The 14,259-nt window shown below is 35.5% G+C and overlaps 1 protein-coding gene and 1 non-coding gene across 2 annotated transcripts in view; one reads left to right on the top strand and one right to left on the bottom strand.

Moving 5' to 3' along the window:
- RSBN1L (round spermatid basic protein 1 like) overlaps positions 1-14,259 on the top strand; it is a 65,437-nt gene that overhangs the window by 12,283 nt on the left and 38,895 nt on the right. The gene's annotated exons all lie outside the window — the stretch shown is intronic.
- LOC112925422 (U6 spliceosomal RNA) lies at positions 8,970-9,077 on the bottom strand. The gene has a single exon (XR_003236116.2). It is a non-coding gene; the product is annotated as a U6 spliceosomal RNA (small nuclear RNA).

The following is a 14,259-nucleotide window of genomic DNA, read 5'->3' as shown; positions in this document are numbered from 1 at the left end:
AAACTTTTCTTTTTTTTTTTTTACTTTTTTTTTTAAAGATTTATTTATTTATTTATTCATGAGAAACAGAGGGGGGGGTGGGGCAGAGACACAGGCAGAGGGAGAAGCAGGCTCCATGCAGGGAGCCTGATGTGGGACTCGATCCCCGGTCTCCAGGATCACACCCTGGGCCGAAGGCAGGCACCAAACTGCTGCGCCACCAGGGCTGCCCATGGCCAAACTTTTCTAAAGTGGCTGTACTTTTTTCATTCCCACCAGCCCTTGATATTGTTAGTCTACTAAATCTTAGTCATCCTTGCAGATATGTAGTAGTATTTCATTGTGGTTTTAATTTGCAGTTCCCCAGTGACTATGATGTTGAGTATCATTTTATGTGCTTATTTTCCATTCCTGTTTCTTCTCTGGTGAAGTGTCTATTCAAATTATGTGTTATTTTTATTTTCAAATTGTGAACATTCTTTACATATTCTATGTACAAGTACTTCATCAGATTTGTATTTCACCAATGTATTCTCCCATCCTGTGGCTTTTCATTCCCTTAATATTGGTTTTCACACTTTTTCATAGCAGATAAATTTATTTTATTTCTTTTATGATTTGTGCTTTTTGTGTCTTAACTGAGAGAGCTTTGTAACCTAGGGTCACACAGGTTTTCTCTTATGTTTTCTTTTATTTATTTATTGTTAAAGATTTTATTGACTGAGGAAAGAGAGAGAGAGAGCTTGTGTATGTGCACAAACGGGGGAGCTGCAGAGGAAGAGGGAGAAGCAGACTCCCTGCTGAGCAGGGAACCCGATGTGGGGATGGATCCCAGAACCCTGGGATCATGACCTGATCTGAAGTCACATGTTTAACCAACTGAGCCACCCAGGTGCCCCTCTATGTTTTCTTTTAGATACTTTATAGTTTTAGGTTTTACCTTTAGGATCGTAGTACATTTTGAAAATTTCTGTTTTTGAGGTTTGGATCAAAGTTCCCTTGTTCTTTTTTTTTAAGATTTTATTTGTTTATTCATGAGAGACACGCAGAGGAAGGCAGAGAGATAGACAGAGGGAGAAGCAGGCTCCTCTCAGGGAGCCTGATGTGGGACTCGATTCCTGGACCGAAAGCAGGCGCTCAAACACTGAGCCACTCAAGCATCCCATTATTTTTCCTTATTAAGTTGAAAATTATTTTGTAAAGTCCACTCTTTCACCCCTCCCCGTCACCTCGGGGCTTTTGTTAAATTTATTGATTAAAGTAGGGGCAGATTGTAATTACAGAATTTTCTTTATACTTACAAGCTACATGTATATCTTTACCTACTCATATTCTTTTATATTTCCAAAAAATTTATTGATATTTAATACAGATTATAAGTTTTCTTCTGGTATTGTTTCATTTGGGGGGATTTTTTTCCAGATTGCTACAGGTATATAAGAAAGCTTCTGGTTTCTCTCTGTATACTTGATAATTGGGTATGTAGTTATATAGTAGTGAAAGGTTATCAATTCTTCATAATCAGGAGCAGTTTTTTTGTTAATTCAGCTTCATGCCGCATTTGGGGTTTGAACTTAGGACCCTGAGATTGAGAGTCACATGCTTCACTGACTGAGCCACCCAGGGACTCCAGAGGAACAAATTGAATCACTTATTTTTATTTTTATTTTATGATAGTCACAGAGAGAGAGAGAGAGAGAGAGAGAGAGAGAGGCAGAGACACAGGCAGAGGGAGAAGCAGGCTCCATGCACCGGGAGCCGGACATGGGATTCGATCCCGGGTCTCCAGGATCGCGCCCTGGGCCAAAGGCAGGCGCCAAACCGCTGTGCCACCCAGGGATCCCAACAAATTGAATCACAATAAGATACTTTGTAATATTCAGGAAGTGATTTTTTTTTTTTTTTTTTTTTGTGGTACTTCAGTGTTGTGTTTGTCTTTGAAACCTGAGATTTCTGTTAGCAGAGTAGAACTACTTAGCTTGACAAACATTTTTAGTGCTTAGGTGCCGTGGTAGGTTTTAATAAAAATGACAGAATCAACAATAAAGTTTCTGCCATTAAGTACCTTAAACAATCTAATAGGATACTAGAAAAAAGTAATTATAATGTTTAATGCAATAAGTTAAATACCACAAGATGGATGGAAAATAGTGAAGGTACTGGTGGAAATGGAAGTAGGCAGATATTAAGAAAGGGAAAAGGAATACAGGAGGTAGGAATGGATGTTTGAGAGAACCTTTGGAGGTAGTAGGATTTCAGTAAAGAAATGAAGGAATTCTAGGTTAGAGAGCATTATTTGAAGTATAACATTCATGGAACTAGGTAGGAAAAGAGCTCTACTATGTCATAAAAGCTAATGGAAGAAAATAATTTCAAGATGTTTGATTATAGTTCTGACATTATATATTGCTGAGCATCTTCATTCTGGCCCTTCACTTTTGATTTTAACCATCAGTGTGTTTTATAAGACAAATTCTGTTTAACATTTCTCTGAAGTCAGGGCAAGTTTTGTACATACATAACTTACCCCAAACAATTTATTCATGGACTCTAAGATTTTGTGAAGGATATACCATCTATTGCTGTGTAACAAACTTAAAACATAGTGGCTTAAAATAACAGCAATTTTATTATATTTGATGATTTAATGGGTCAGGAATTCCAGCAAGATTTACTAGGTGATTCTGCTTCATGCAGGGGTGAGTAGAGTTGCTCAGTGGTGGTTGGTTGTTGGCTGGTCTTGTTTATTAGATCCCAAGATGGCTTTACTCACTTGGGTGTTTTCTCATCCCTTGGGTAAGTGAATGCAAAGCTGAGTCCGTCTCTCTCTGTGTGTCATCTTGGGGTCTTTCCATATGATCTCATCAAGGTAGTTGGATTTCTTACATGGAAGCTCAGGACTCCAAGACACCTGAGTAGAAACAGCAAGGCTTCTTTTAACTTAGCTTTGGAAGTCTGAATCATTTCCTCCCTGTACACATATTAGGGCATTAATAGGTATGTTTGTTGTGTAAAATTTCACTTAGAGTACATTCTAAATTGAAAATAGGTAAAGAACCTATAGGAGCAATATTTAATGATACTTTCAAAATATATAACTTTTTAAAATTTAGAACTTTAATTGGTTGTATGAAAACATAATTAAGAGTATATAAGAGCAGTGGTTCCCATATATGCTGTTATCATTAAATATTATATGATTTACTGTTTGCATTATAGAGTATAATTTTAATTAAATAACGTATGTAATTGTATGATGTTGACTTTAGAGGTCTAGAATGCCCCAGATTGTGTGTGAATCGCATTTTATATGACAGCTATAGTATAAAATTCAGTGACTATGGGGATTTAAGTCTGTGATCTAGATACCAAATATAATGCCTTAGTACATTTGTATCTTGCTTTTATATTTTGAGAGGAGGAAAAGTAATTGTACTGCTGTTTTGGAGGCAGATCTTTCATGGTTGGTCAGTGAAGAAAGCCTGACCTGAAATTTTTAATTATGATAGAAAGGGGAGCCCAGACCACTATTTCATGTTATTCCTGGCTTGGCTTTCCTCTAGGTACTTCCTTACCTTACCTTACCTTATTTATTTATTTAGTATTTAATTTTTTGTTTTCCTTTTAGTGAGTCTGTTTTTGTGACTACTATTACTATTTGTCACTAGATGTTGCTAATATGTTACTAGATGCTTTCCTAATAAAATTCTATTTATATCTAATAATGATAGCTACCTTGGTCAAATGCCTGTTATACATACTGGGTGTAGTGTTGGAAATAATGCCGGTGTTGCCTTCAGTCCTTAAAAATTTTAAAAGATAAGGGCTATTATCTTCGATAGATGAAAATACAGAGACACACTAACATAGTAAGTAATTTGTGTCAGTTGGTGGCAGAGCTGGAAATTAAATATGTCTAACTACAAAGCCTGAGTTATTTCCAATGTATTACAGTACATATAGAATTTCGTAATACCCAGCTGTCTTAAACTACATTTTCAATGTTCTCTTCCTTGTTTTTGGTCTCAATATGTTAGAGCAACCTGCCTATTCCTGAATAGCACGATAGATAAGTATTATACAATTTGAACTTCCTCTAACATCTTCAGACAGAAACATTTTTTGCATTACTGTACAAAACTTAGGACGTTGTTGCTGTATGAGTCATTATCCTAAATTTTGCCCCTTGTTGAAAAAAGCAGAAACATCGAATCAGAGAACACTAAAAGAGAAAGGTTCATCAGAGCTCAGTTAGCATAAGCTCCTGACTTTGCAAGTACAACCAGGAGAAGCTCCCTTACACTCCTTCAGTTCAGCAATTCCTAAGTTCTTGTGGTCTTAGTTACCTGAACGGCATGGGTCTTTCATATTTCAGGGTTCTTAACACATAGCAGTTTTTACAGTTTAATCCATAAGGACCTTTTACCCTTTCAGTAGTTTCCCTCAGTATGGATGAACAAACAACTCTAGAGGAGGCATCAGATATTTTAAATACCATCAGCCTCAAGCCTGTCAGATCTCAGCCATCTTTTAATTAGAAAGAAAGGGTTTTCTGCTTTGCCTTCCAAGTTTCTGGAACCCATTTCTATGTCATTCCTTCCTATTAAATAACTATCTACTGGGAAATATTTGGTGCAGAAGAGCTAGAAATAGTGCTGCTTATATGTACAAATTATAAGTTAAGAATTATCTATTATTAGCTAAATACAATGAAACATTTGCAATCCAAAGAATTCTCATTTTATTTATTTATTTATTTATTTTGGTTTTCTTTCGTAAAGTGTGGCATAAGAGCTTTTAACTGGAAATTTGGGGACCTGGTTAGGAGTTTTCCTAGTTATGCTGCAGTCTCTGTGAGAAAATCTTGAAACTCTGGGCCTCAACTTTTTTCTCTGTAAAATGAGAGTAGGTGAAATCTTTAATTTGTTCCTATGAAAACACTAAATTTGTGGAAACTTTCTGGCAACTACCCTGCTTCAACACTATCTTACTGATTCTTGTCATACTCTTACTATTTTCTTATTGTTTATTTCTGGAGTCTTATAGAATACTTACAATAGCGTTTAATTTCTTAAATTACCTCATTTCTCTGGTTTGTCGTCTACTTTTTTCCATATGATTCAACAAACATTTATTTACTTACTACCTGCTATGTGCTTGACACTGTGTACGGAAATGCAGAGAGGAAAGCTGTTTATATTTCTTGACTTCAAGAATTTATAATTTAATTGGAAAGATTACTAGCTGGGATATAACAGACACTTTGTATTGTTACTCATCTTGTTTCTTTTTCTTGTTACTTTTTTCTTAACTTCTTTGCTGACCCTTCAGATGATTATCAGTAATTTGCTTTTATTTACATTAACCCTTTTCTTCTTTTGCCCTGTGGAAACTTCATTCGTTTTGAGCATCAGTTATGTGCAAAACACTATTCTAGATTCTATAGAAGACAAAGATGTGTTAGATATAAAAACTGCAGAAAAGTTTATAATCCAGCATGGCAGGTAGAAGAGGTTTCAAAGAAGCAGCATTCAAATCATAAAAAAGGAGGAAGAGGCAGTGGTGATTTCTAGTCGTAGGGATCAAGGAGTCCTTAATGAGAAGCTGAATTTCAGCTGAATCTTGCAGGATGTGTGGTATTTTGATTGGCAGGAATTGGGATGGGCAAAGGCATTCTAACTAAATGGAGTACAACAAGTAGTAATGAATCAAACAATCCAGAATCTTGTGTTACATATACATGTGGTTGAGTAGTAGAAGAAATTATTAAAGTTTGTCTTGACTCTACAGATTCTTGAATGGCATACTGCGAGGATTTTCCTTTTTGACATAGGGTGGGTTTGTTCATTTGTTTAAAGTAGAAGAGAGTGACATGATGAGATGTATTTTCAAGGAGTATTTTTTGGTCACTCTGCTGAATGGATTGGTGGAGAGGAGAGAAACTAAGTATGAAGATGACTTCTTTCAGAAGATAATTAATCAGTTATGGTGATGGCTGTGGAAAGGGAAAGGAAGATGGACATATTTCAATGGAAGAATAGGCTGAACTGACCAAGTGATTGAATGTTAGGAAAAATCTGAAGAGGGAAGTATAAAGGTTTCTGAGAATTTTGAATTTAGATGTTGGGAGATGTGCCATTAACATAAACAGGGAATGAAAAGGAGAGCTTGGGCCTTTATATGAGAAAGATGATGATTTTGCTGTTAAATGTTTCTTTCCTTTTTAAGATTTTTTTAATTTTTATTTTTTTTTAATTTTTTTAAGATTTTGTTTGTGTATTCATGAGAGACACATAGAGGCAGAGACATAGGCAGAGAGAGAGAAGCAGGCTCCCTGTGGGCAGCCCAATGCAGGGCTTGATCCCATGACACTGGGATCACAACTTGAGCCGAAGACTGACTGAGCCACCCAGGCATCCCTTTAATTTTTATTTTTAAGGTAATCTCTGTGTCCAATGTGGAGCTTGAACTCACAACCCCAAGATCAAAAGTTGCAGGCTCTGCTGACTGACTGCACCAACCAGGTGCCCCAGGGTGTTAAATATTTCTTGTGGAGACTAAGTGGTGAAGTTTGGCCAAGAGGTTGGGTGGAGGGGCACCTGGGTGGCTCAGTCAGTTAGACATCTGGCCTTCCGCTTGAGTCATGATCCTGGGGTCATTGAATCGAGCCCCATGTTTGGCTCCCTGCTCGGTGAGAAGCCTGCTTCTCCCTCTCCCACTCCCGCCCACTTGTGCTTGCTCTCTCTGTCAAATAAATAAAGTCTTTTTTTAAAAGGTTGGGTTGAGATATTAGCTTGGGGATTCATTTGCCTAACAGTTATAGTTTAAATCCTAGGAGCGCATTCTTAGACAAGTATAGAGTAAGAAGAAAGAAGTATGCCTAAGATAAGATGCTAAGGAGATTGTACAGGTTTTGATGATAGATAGGATCATGAATTATGGAGTAGTCAGGATGTGCAATTCCACTGAGATGTAGGAAGAAGTTTTGAGGAAGAGGCTAGTTAATGTCTTTTGCAGTGAGAACCAATTAAAAAAAGGCTGAGCTGAGAAGGCATCACTCCTCTTTTTACTATATCTTTTTTCTTTCCATTTTTATGATGTTACTTTCCCTCTACCTCCCCCTTCAGTTCTGTATTATTTCTCGTTTTCTCCTGTCTCCTGCTTGTTTTCAGATCTATTTATAGGTATACTTACTCCTATCTGGAGAGGGTGATCAGGAATATCAGTGTTGTTGCTCAGACTGATTTCATAGACTGCATTATTACGTGTGAATTCTGCTGCATACCCACAGCAGGCAAAACTGATAGCAGGAAGCCTATTTGAGGATTGTGCCACAAGAATGTATTGTGGCGAGATGCTTGGGCGGCTCAGTAGGTTAAGTGTCTGCTTTTGGCTCAGGTCCTGATCCCAGAACCAAGCCCACATCAGGCTCCCTGCTCCCTCTGCCCCTCTCCCTGTTCCTGCTCTATCTCAAATAAATAAATCTCAAATAAATCTGTATCTCAAATCTATATCTCAAATAAATAGATCTTTAGAAGAGAAAAGAATGTATTGTGGCTGAAAGCTTTAGTAGGAAATTCTACCGATACTTCTTAAGAATAGGTAGTGTGGATTTTTATGACACTTCTTCATTTTTTTATTTTTTACCTTTTTATTTTTTAGTGTAAACTCTATGCCCAGCGTGAGGCTTGAACTCATGATCCTGAGATCTAGAGTTGCTCTACTGACTGAGGCAGCCAGGCCCCCCGTGACACTAACAACAACAACAAAAATCTAATGAACCTATATGAAGATCCTTCTTTTTACAAAAATATTTCATTTAATGAGTCATGGTATATATAGTATGGGATTTCTGTCTTTTCCTTAAAATCTATTATGTTGAATAAGTAGTGCATGTATATATATACATATTCAGAATACACATATAATTATATCATATTTTCTCCTTTTGTTCTTTTTGTTAACTATAGCATGACATTGAGCTACTGTATATATATAAAGTGCAGTAGAAGTGCACTTAACAATTGTAATGAAGGGAAGACTTTTTTAAAAAGGAAGATTATTTTCTCCTTTTTTAAAAATATTATTTATTCATGAGAGACACAGAGAGAGAGGCAGAGACACAGGCAGAGAGAGAGGCAGAGACACAGGCAGACAGAGAAGCAGGCTCCATGCAGGGAGCCTGACACAGGACTCGATCTCAGGACTCCAGGACCATGCCCTGGGCCAAAGGCAGGGGCTAAACTGCTGAGCCACCCTGGAATCCCCAGGAGTATTATTTTCATTATGTGTGTGTATTAGGTTATATATTTATTCACGGTTTTATTTTGAAGTGTTTTTTTCTTATCTCTTCTGATAAATCTTAAGTGACTCTAAATCTTTAAAAAAAAAAAAAAACCTGAATATAATTATCAGTTCTAATTGCAGGAAAGAGATATAGTCTAACAACTTAATTACATAAGTAATATGAATCCCTTTATGTTGTAGAAATTATAATTAATAATATAAATAATTTAGAAGTACATGAAATAAAAACCAACAGTTCCTCTTATTCCTTCTACAGAAGTAAACCCTGTTAGGTGTTTTGTGTTCTTTTTTCCAGACTTTTTCCTATGCATTTACATGTATACATAAGTACATGTACACACAGAAAAGAATACATAGCCTATTTTTAAAAACCTAAATATACTATATGCGTTTTTCTATAACTTGCTCATTTTACTTAAGAGTGTGTTTTGGAACTCTGTCCATTACATTGAGTGAATGTATACACACTTGCACACAAACCATGTGTGTCTGTGTCATGTATATATGTATAGTTGACACAATGCCATATTAGTCTCATGCACACAAACTCTTTGGGTATTTCTTATTTATTTATTTGACTATGGTTGACACACAGTGGCACATTGGCCTCAAGTGTACCAAATAGTGATTTGACAGTTTATACATATGCTATGCTCACCACAAGTGCAGCCACCATCTGTCCCATAAATATGAAAGGGCTTCATGAATTTGCATGTCTTCCTTGCTCAGGGGCCATACTAATCTTTTCTGTGTGGTTCCAGTTTTAGTATATGTGCTGCTGAATTAAGCACTGTATTTCTTTCTTTTAATTAACTCAGTTTTACCTTTATAAATTTTTATAAATATAAATTTTGGTAAGCTCTTAATTTTAGAATAGTTTTAGATTTAAGAAAAGTTACAGAGTGCCCATGTATTCTGTCCTCACTTTCTCTTATTGAAATTTTACATTTGTGTGGTATGTTTGTCACAATTAATGAATCAATATTGGTACATTATCATTAACTGAAGTCCATACTTTATTCAGATTCCCTTAGTTTTTACCCAATGTCATTTTTCTGTTCAAGGATCCCACCCAAGATACTGTAGTATCTTTACATTTACTCATTGTGTAGGCTCTTCTTGGCTATGCCAGTTTCACAGACTTCTTGCTTTTGATTACCTTGATGGTTTGAGGAGTAATGATCAGGCATTTTGTAAGATGTCCTTCAATTGAGGTTTGTCTGATTTTTTTCATAATTAGAATTGGGGCTATTGGTTTTTGAGAGGAAGGCCATGACTTTGTAAATTTTAAAAATAAAATTTAATTTAAAAAATTTAATTTAAATTTTTTAATTTAAAAAAATCAAGGGGCACTGGGGTGGCTCTGATAGTTTTAAATGTCCAGCTCTTGGTTTCAGTTCAAGTCATTGATCTCATGGGTCCTGGGATCAAGACCCCCTGGGGCTCCATGCTCTGCAAGGGGTGTGCTTGAATATTCTCTTCCTCTGCCCTTCCCCCCACTTGCGTGTGTGCATGTGTGTGTGTGTGTGTGTATGTGTGTGTTTGCACGTGCTCTCCCTCTCTCAAATAAATAAATCTTTTTTTAAAAAATGAAGTAGTACTGAAAGGTTTTTAATGAGATTATGTCCCTAACTGTCTGCATTCCCTGCCCTGGCCCCAGCTATTATCTCCTTTAGTTTCATCTTTTAATTCCAAATTTCTGAATAAAGTGCTCATACTGCCTTTTAGTTTCTTATTGGTCAGTTGTAGACATATATTGCATTCTTGTTGAGACTAATAGGATTTAGCACTTTTTATAACCTAGCTTTTTTTCTATCCAGTAATATAATAAAACTTAAAGTGTAATAATCAGTGCTAATTACGACTTTGCAAATACTGTTCGGTACAGTCAGAGATCCTTTTCTGTACAGCATTCTGGATTTTCTTTTCTTTTTTATTTATTTATGAGCGACATAGAGGCAGAGACACAGGCAGAGGGAGAGGCAGGCTCCACGCAGGGAGCCCGATGTGGGACTAGATCCTGGGTCTCCAGGATCACACCCTGGGCCAAAGGCGGTGCTAAACCGCTGAGCCACTGGGGCTGCCCTGGATTTTCATAATAGTTAAAAATTGCCTCTCTACACACAGATGGTCCTGCCTTGCAGTGACTTAAAATTTTTTGACTTGATGATAGTGTGAAAGCAGTGCAATTCAGGAGAAATCGTACTTTTGAATTTTGAACTGTACTTTTTGAATTAGCAACATGTGGTAGCATATTGGTATCACATATCTGGTGATGCTGTGTGGAACATCGAGCCATAATCCCAGTCAATCATGGGATCACAAGGATCAACAACCTATACACTTAAAAACCATTCTGTCCTCATACAGCCATTCTGTTTTTCACTTTTAGTACAATATTCAATAAATTACTTGAGGTGCTCAACACTTCTTTATTATAAGGTAGGCTTTGTGTTGGATGATTTTGTCCAACTGCAGGCAAATTTAAGTGTTCTGAGCACATTTGTAAGTTAGGTGTATTAAGTGCATTTTTGACTTAATGATAGTTTTCAATTTACAATGAATGGGTTTATTGAGACAAAATCCCCTTGTAAGTCAAGAAAGATCTGTTTATGTCTATTGCGTCTTCGTTTTCTGTCCTATTCTTTGTGTTGTGTGATAAGAGATAATCTGGCAATTCTTTTTTATTCCTGGAGGTAGTTTCTGCAGTGGTTTGTTTACTCCTTAATTTACTTGAGAATATCATAACAGGGGATGTGTGTATAGTAAAAATTTTTGAATTTTTGCTTGTCTGATCATGTCTTCCCTCATACTTGATTGATAGTTTGGCAGATTAAAGAATTCCAAATTAAAAATTATTTTCATTCAGCATTCTGAAGAGATTCATATTGTTTTCTAGCATCTGCTGTCATGTTGAAGAATTCCATGTTATGACCTGATCTTTAATATGTGATCTGATTTTGTTTTGTTTCGTTTTAATTCCTTAGGAGCTTTTAGGATCTTTTCTTTATCTCCAGTGTACTGAAATTTCATGATAGTGTGCCTGGTGTGTGTGTGGTAAGGGGGGCTACCACTGTGAATTCCATTCTTTGTGCTCATCCCTTGAGGGAATCTTAATTTTGGTGACTTATCTTTTCTGAAAAAAATTGTTATACTTATTTATTTTGGCATTTTTCTGTCCTATAAAATTCTGTTTTCTTTTTCTGAAAGTTTAATTAATTTGATATTGAATCTCTGAATCCCTTAGGAATCTGATCCTTTAGGTCATTATATTTTCTGCTATTTTCCACTTCTTTGTCTTGTTACTCTCTTTTTTGGAAGATTATCTCAACTTTATCTTCCAACTTTTTGAGCTTTTCAGTATTGCTATTGTATTTTTAAATTCTGAAAGGCTTTTTTTTTTTTTTTTTTTTTAATTTCCTGATTCAATTTATTTTAAGCATTTCAGGGAAGGACAGCTAGCTTGTTTTTAGCTCCACTCTTTGCCTTGCCTGGAGTACCTGAGTTTCAAGCCTGTTCATTTTCTCCTGACAACGAAAACTGGATGTTTGCCTAAAGGACTGAGATTGAATGATTACTTGACTGTTTGGGACAAGGGTGGCAAGACTGGGAAGTCCAGTTATTTTTTATATTATATTTATTTTTATTGTGTCATGTTTATTTTTATGTAATTTTTAAATATATTTATGTCTGTTAGTTTTTATATAAAATCCAACTATTTTTTTAAATGATTTCCTTTAAGATTCCTGTGTGGGTGTATATGCAGATGTATATACCTAAATATGTATGTATGTGTTTGCATATATTTACAGGTGTACATATGTATATGACAGATGTGGTAACATTTTATAAATTTACATTTATATATGGTAACTTGCCATTTTCCTCTAACATTTCATGATAATTATCCCTGCCTCATGATATTAACTGTTATTCAAACATGATTTTTAATGTCTTCATATTTTCCCATTAATGAATATACCCAAATTTAATCAGTTCCCAATTATTAAACATTTAAGTTATTTACAGTTTTTCATAATTCTAAATAATATAAGATGAGGACTCCTGTATATGTATATTTGTGCTGGCTTGTTCTTTCCTTTTTTATTAAATCCTAGCAGTGGGATAGTGAGATCAAAGGAATGATCAGGTTTCTTTTTTTAAAGGGGGCAGGGACAGAGAGAAAAGGAGAGAAGGAATCTCATTGCTGAATATGGAGCCTGAGGCAGGGCTTGATCTCAAGACCCTGAGACCATGACCTGAGCCGAAACCAAGAGTCAGATACTCACCCATTTGAGCCACCCAGCCACCCCTGGACTATTATTTTCTTCTTGTTTTTCCTTTTCCTTTTGCTTTTTTTTTTCTTTTCTTCTTCTTCTTCTTCTTCTTTTTTTTTTTTTTTTTTTTTTTAGGTATTATGTTGTAAGAATTCTTCCTATTAAAAGAGACCTACATAAAAAAGAAATTACTCCATGGCTTTTTAAGGAAAATTGTTTTTATTGAGACTTACACAGAAAAATTGTGGATCCCTAATATTTTTGAAGGAGTAGCTTCATTAAATCTTAGGATTTTTTTGTCAAAAACAACCAGGCCGGTTAGAAAAGGGAAATAAATTTGAGGAACTACTCTTGGAAGGCTGTAGGAACTAAGAATTTCCTTCCTTGCTGTGGTATGACTAGGAAAAGAAGGAAGAATGAATACAGACCAACATAGAGCACCTAAAAAGAAAGTCACGATGTACTGTAAAAAATAACACAATAATTTCTTACTGTATCATAGGACCTGTTTCATGAATTAGACATTATTGAAGAAGTAGAGCCTTCTCTACCCTTAAGGAACACAGGCTATACACTGGTGGGAGCAGGGATCATTATAAGAAGAAAGATAAGTTTATAACAGAAAAAATACAGTGTGAAATTTGCTCTAACAAAGCTAGAGAACCTGCTTATTATATTATACAGTAGGGTATTAATGGACCTGGTCTGATTTCTTAGCACAGAACAGATGAGAATGAGCCTGTTGGTGACCACCAGAAGTTGAGTTGTCACCTCTCATACTTGGAATGATAAATGATAGTTGAGACAATAAAAATTAAATGATACTGAAATACTGTTTTTTAGTTTTGAACAGGTACATTTTTTTTTGCTTTTGAGTTCATCAATATGAGTATAATAATGAGTTTAAATTTTTGTCATGAAAAGACAATCCTATTTCTTAGATTTTTGCAAGCAAGGAAATATGTAATATACTTTTGAAAATTTTTAGAATGATTAAAAAAGTGGCAGTTTTCTGTTACTTAAAACTACGAATTAATTCTTAAGATTCCAGATAAATGGATTGTTGTTGTATTATAAATCTCTTAAAGGGGTGCCTGGGTGGCCTAATCCATTAATGTCTGTCTCTTGATTTCTGCTCAGGTCATGAGATCTAGCCCCGTGTCAGGCTCCGCACTGGATGTGGAGCCTGCTTAAGATTTTCCCTCTCCTCTCTCTCTGCTTAGCCTCCACTCTGGGTCGGTCTCTCTCTCTCTCTCTCTCTCTCTCTCTCTTTTTCTCTAAAAAAAATTTTAAAAATTTCTTGAGAGGATTCTCTAAGAATGCTTTTTATGACTTTCTCCTTACTGACGTGACTCATCTAATATTTGTGTGTGTGTGTTTTCTTCTCTATATTATTATAATGACTACATTATACAGGTAGAGACTAGTAAATTTTATTACAACAAAATGAAAACAATGATTTTGTTATTTAAGAACTGGTTTTCCATAGTGGACCAACAGTAAGAATCAAATGATATTGTTGATTTTAAGACTCTTAGTGTACAGCACTATTAGTCATTTTTTGCTCTTGCACATAAGTACTTAATAGAAATATATTGGGTGCATGAAATCTGAAAGGTATTGCTAAGTTAGTAAATTGAGTATATGTTTGAAAATCCCATTTCTATTTTATTTGAAATTATTTTAATCAATTTTT

This window comes from Vulpes vulpes, chromosome 5, assembly GCF_048418805.1.
Source record: "Vulpes vulpes isolate BD-2025 chromosome 5, VulVul3, whole genome shotgun sequence".
Classification (NCBI taxonomy): domain Eukaryota; kingdom Metazoa; phylum Chordata; class Mammalia; order Carnivora; family Canidae; genus Vulpes; species Vulpes vulpes.
Note: the sequence above shows the minus strand (reverse complement) of the source record. Positions and strands in the feature narration are given on the sequence as shown.